Consider the following 5,965-nt stretch of genomic DNA (forward strand, 5'->3'; position numbering starts at 1 on the left):
AGCAAGCACATCTCCTTCGATCACACCACAGCTCTCCATTGGACGGACCACAGCTGTGTTCACTTCAGCTACAAAACTACCTCAACCCACTACCCCCCACAACCTATTCCGCGAAGAAACTGGAACAAAATCACCACCGACCAACTCCTCACATTGCTCAAACAAAACCTTCCTGCCCTCTCATCGGACCCAAACCAAGCTGCCACAGAACTCAAACAATGGATCGCTCACAGCGTTGACGAATTAGCACCCTTGAAAAACCACCAAACCAAACAGGGTAGCAAAAAGGCCCCCTGGTTCAACGATGACCTTAAGAAATCCAAGAAACTATGCCGTACTCTCGAGAAGGCATGGAGAAAAAACCCAACCACTGACAACCTGACCACCTTCAAGACAGCCACCCGCAAACACCACCAGTTGATCCGATCCACCAAGAAATCAGCATTCAAGGATTGACTCGACAACAACGCCCATAACAGCAAGGAACTATTCAACATCGTCAAAGAATTCACCAACCCCACCGCAGCCTCAAACGACATTACTCCCTCCCAAGACCTCTGCGATTCGTTATCCTCTTTCTTCTACAACAAAATAGCCGACATACATAACAGCTTTGAGAACATTTCCAATGAACAGTCCACTCCACCCACCTCCGAACCCAAACCGTCCTCTAATAGCCTTGGCGCCTGGAGCCCAATCACCACTGAAGACACCATCCGCCTAATGAACTCCATCCATTCAGGTTCGCCAACCGACCCCTGTCCCCACCACATCTTCAACAAAGCAGACTCCATCATTGCACCCCATCTCCGTGATATCATCAACTGCTCCTTCAACTCCGCTACCTTCCCAGAAAGCTGGAAACACGCCGAACTCAGCGCCCTCCTGAAGAAACCCACAGCAGACCCCTCTGAACTTAAGAACTACCGCCCCATCTCCTTCCTTTCATTCCCTGCCAAAGTCATTGAGAAAGCCGTCAACAGCCAGCTCGTCGCCTTCCTTGAATCCAACAACTCCCTCGACACCTCACAGTCCGGCTTCCGAACCAAACACAGCACCGAAACCACCCTCATTGCAGCGACAGACGACATCCGAACGCTTCTAGACAATGGAGAAACAGTTGCCCTCATCCTACTCGACCTCTCCGCCGCCTTCGACACAGTCTGCCATAACACCCTCATACAACGCCTCCGTAACATCGGCATACAAGGAAAAGCCCTGGACTGGATCATCTCGTTCCTCGCCGGGAGAACCCAGAGAGTCCGACTCCCCCCTTTCAAATCAGAGGCCACCGAAGTCATCTTCGGAGTACCACAAGGATCATCACTCAGTCCCACCCTCTTTAACATTTACATGAGCCCCCTCGCATCCATCGCGCGACAACACCACCTTAACATCATATCCTACGCTGACGACACCCAGCTGATCCTTTCCCTCACCAAAGACCCTAACACTGCCAAAACCAATCTTCACGAAGGCATGAAAGAAGTTGCCGAATGGATGAAAAACAGCCGCCTAAAACTTAACTCAGACAAAACAGAAGTCCTCATCCTAGGAACATCCCCCTCCGCATGGGACAACTCATGGTGGCCATCGGCCCTGGGCACGGCACCTATACCCACAGACCACGCACGTAACCTAGGCTTCATCCTAGATTCCTCCCTCTCGATGACCAGACAAGTCAACGCCGTCTCATCCTCTTGCTTCAACGTACTTCGTATGCTCAAGAAAATCTTTCGTTGGATCCCCACCGAAACAAGAAAGATTGTCACCCACGCACTGGTCACTAGCCGACTGGACTATGGACACACCCTCTACGCCGGAACCACAGCCAAACTACAGAAAAAACTCCAACGCATCCAAAACGCATCAGCCAGACTCATATTGGACATCCCTCGCCAAGCTCACATTACTGGTCACCTGAAAAACCTCCACTGGCTTCCCGTCAACAAGAGAATAACGTTCCGTCTCCTCACCCACGCACACAAGGCCCTTTACAAACTAGGACCCGAATGCCTCAACACACGACTGTCCTTCTACACACCCACCCGCCAACTAAGCTCCTCCAATCAAGCCCTCGCCGCAGTTCCGCGCATCCACAGATCCACCATGGGAGGAAGATCCTCCTCCTACTTGGCGGCCAAGACTTGGAATTCTCTCCCCACTCACCTCTGCCTTACACAAAACCACATTTCCTTCAGAAAGGAACTTAAAACCTGGCTATTCGATAAATAATCCCCTCCCCCAAGCGCCTTGATACCCTCTGGGTGAGTAGTGCGCTATACAAATTCCTGAACTTGAACTTCACTACCTACCTAACAGCGGAGGCAGACACCAGGCCAGGGTTATTTTAACAGCATAGAAAGGCTATCCCTAGAACCAGCATTTAGAGAAGTGCACGCGATGGCTGTGCCACTATCATTGTGAACCCTTAACCATCAGCTTTACACCTTAAGAGTGTGTTTTATTCAAGAATTAACTCAGACTCCTACTATTTCATGGATACTTCCAATCAGGCCTTAACTAACTGCTCCAATTGGTTCTGTCACTCACAACTTTCGTCATCCCACCATGCTCTTCCTTTTGCCCCACCTTTCCCCTTTCGGGGACTTCCTCTCTTTTCTTGTCTCCTCTCTCTCCTATACTCAAATTTTTTTTTAACACACTCGCTTTAACCTATACCTTCATGCTACCTACATCTTTGGGAAAGTTAGATTAGTTCATGTATGTGCTCACTGATAAATATGTTTTCGCCTCAATCTTTTTTAGGTTTTGCCTTAGCCATGCGTACGAAGTACGCATGCGCTAGCAAAACCTCTTGAGTTCTATCTGGGCTGATGACCCGCCTCTGCCTATCATTGGCTAGCTCCATAAATGGAGGCTAGCCATTGGGAGGCAGAGGCTGTCAATCGCGTTTTCTCTCGAAAACGCGATTCGGGGGCGTTTCTGGTGCTTTTTTTAAGCCCCGCCCCTTTGTCCCGGGCCGCGCTGCCATTGGCTGCCGGCCCGGGACACCCCCGTGACGTCATTCCCGGGCCACGCTGTGATTGGCTGCCGGCCGGGACACCCCCGTGACGTCAGCCAATCACAGCGCGGCCCGGGACCTGACTTGTTTTTCTTGCGGTCTATTAACCCCTTCCATGCTGATGACGGAATCGCTCCGTCATCAGCTACAGTTGAGCTGTGCTGATGACGGAGCGGTTCCGTCATGGCCCGGCCGCCGCGCCTGCGCGGCGCTGATTTCGCGCCTGCGCGGGCGTTCTAAAGAGCGGGCGGGTCATGACGGAACCACTCCGTCACCAGCACAGCTCAACTGTAGCTGGTGACGGAGCGGTTCTGTCACCAGCATGCGGCGGCCGCGCGGCCGCCCCGCCCCTTTAGCGCTGCGGTGGAATAGCCGCCGCAGCGAAGGGGTTAATTGTAGAGCCACAAGCGCAATGCTAAAAAAAATACAGATACAAGAACGCAAAGCAAAGAACACATAATTGGGCGAACAACCCCACACCTGACACTTGGTAAGTGACTCCTCTGCGCCCCTCCCCTAGCCCCCCTTTACCGTCCCTGATTGTAGAATTCATGCGTTGGCAAGCAAGCGCAGAGCTCTCAAGTTCTCCACGTCTATACCGGAGCAGCTAATGCAGCCCCATAGTTTTACTATGCATTTTGGGACTGGTAACGTTGCCGGGCCCGTGTGAAATCATGACTGCAAATCCCACAATGCAAAGAAAACGCATGGACTGAGTTAACTACTCACGCATGGACTTAAAACTTAAGAACTCTGCTATCACGATTATAATTTAGCAATAGTGGCCTGTCTCTACACAACTAAAATTATGTTCGAACTAGGCACCTGTAATCTTTAATTAATTTCAAAGTTCTATTCTAACAATAAACAACGACAGCGGGCACCATAGGAAAATCAGGACGACATAGATCCATTTAAAGAAAATAATAATTCACTATATTTTAACGTAACATACTGTAGCCCTATCAATTAGGTGCATTGCTGAGCCACTAGAAACCTTAAGGCAAAATGTGTTTAGAGAGATAAATTTCATGAGACAAAGTTGCCTCCCGTGTAAAGTTAAAATAAGCACTGCACTACTTCAATTAAGGCGCGCGGGTTCAGCTAAGGGAGACATTTTGCAGACTTTAAATATAGATTTGGGCTAAAACAAGTTTGTATTATCCACTATAAGCTCTGCTATGCGCTTATGGCGAGTCTGGGGTCTGTCTCTGCAGGTGGGGTTGCCAAACTCCAATTCCATGTCTTAATTGAGCCGTTTGCAGACTTCACCTGCCGCCCTTATTTAATTAGGCCTCAGGGGCGGGCTCGGGGCCAGACACTATGGCTACGATATCGGACGAGGCAATGGACAGCTATATGTACTCGGCCTACACGCCGTACAACTACAGGTATCTGAACCCCAAAGGCAAGGGCGGCGGCTGGAGGCAGCGGGGTTACCTCACCTCCTACGCGGACACCGGAGAGTACTTCGACAACTACCAGCGCGCGCAGCTCAAGGCCATCCTGTCCCAGGTGAACCCCAACCTGACCCCGCGCCTGCGCAAGGCCAACACCCGCGATGTGGGGGTGCAGGTGAACCCCCGGCAGGACGCCTCGGTGCAGTGCTCGCTGGGGCCCCGTACCCTGTCCCGTCGGAGGCGGGGCGTGTGGTGACAGGCTCCGCAGGAGCCCGACGGGACCCTGGCCTCCTCGCCCCCCAAGACCGTACGCTTCCCCCGGACCGCCGCGGTGTACTCGCCCGTCGCTTCCCGCAGGCTCCCCACCTTCACGGAGGAAGAGGACGCGGAGGCCAAGGGCGGCGGAGAGGGGAAACCCGAGAGCGGGGAGAGCTCGGGGGCGCGGCCCGCAGAGGAGAAGGGTAGCCCCGCGGAGGGAGGCCGCGCAGACCGGCAGGAGGAGGCTAGCTTGGAGGAAGAGAAGAAGCCAGAACAGAAAGCCGAAGGGGACGCAGCAGCAGAGCCCGGGCAGCAGGAAACCACCGCCTCCCCCGACAAGGGCAGACTGCGTTTCCAGGTGAGGAGCAGGCAAGGGTCCATGGCTTTTTTGGGGGGTGAGGGGGGATTGCACGTCTCACTACCATATGGCCTACTACCCGCATGTAGTATACACTCCGTGACAGCCCTCGCCCCTTCCCTCTCACCCCGCCACCTTTGGGGGCACCCATTCGTTGCTGACTCCCCTCGCCAGTCCATCTCTCCCAATAACCGGCCGTTGCTTGTCTACCAGCTGCCGCTCAGTTTGAGGCCCATGCTGGAAAAACTTTCACAACGTTTTTTTTTTCTTTGGCGTTCTGATACTTGGTCTTTTTTTGTTGATTACTTTAGGGACTTGAGACTTAAAGTATCTCGCATAGACCTGGGAAATTTGAGACTTGTAGCCACGAGAGGAAATCCACTGGAATCGAATTGCGAGAACTGCAGGCAGTGCCAGATCTAAGAGTTTGAAAGCAGTGTGGGTATTTTTTTTATCTGGATTTAACCAATTAGTTGTCAAAACGGGGTGCTTATTCACGTAATACCAATGAATTCTTAGTGGGGGTCAGTTGTTCGCTTTGTTGCTGATTGTAAGCTGGGGTACCTGCAGAAATCCACTGCAAAGGTCAAGGTCATGTCTGAGGTTCTCTTAACAGCAGAACCATTCCCTCAACAAGCAGACAATGTAAAAGCAATTGTGAAATCGTTCTTGAGCTGGAAAAAAGGAGGTTATCAGTGAAAAGCACCCTCAGATTTCTGTCCTTTGTAACGCGTGCGCGAGGCACTGTCTCTGATGGCTGCAGACAAAGAGACTGCAATGTGTTTGGGCCGGTGAGGAGTGCCCTCTTCCTGCCCCCCACTCTCAATCATGCGAAACCTTGTGCCTGGGAGTGCGTCTCAAAGCTGAGAGCCTCGCCGGCTAGCTTTGCGTCTCGCTGGCAGGACGGAGAGTGGACGGCTACAG

The 5,965-nt window shown here is 52.2% G+C and overlaps 1 pseudogene; it reads left to right on the forward strand.

The window, feature by feature from the left end:
* The first annotated feature begins 4,348 nt into the window (after window positions 1-4,348).
* Window positions 4,349-5,740, forward strand: LOC147690381 (zygote arrest protein 1.L pseudogene; annotated as a pseudogene).
* Window positions 5,741-5,965: the final 225 nt, after the last annotated feature.

This window comes from Lissotriton vulgaris, chromosome 9, assembly GCF_964263255.1.
Source record: "Lissotriton vulgaris chromosome 9, aLisVul1.2, whole genome shotgun sequence".
In the NCBI taxonomy this organism is placed as follows: Eukaryota; Metazoa; Chordata; class Amphibia; order Caudata; family Salamandridae; genus Lissotriton; species Lissotriton vulgaris.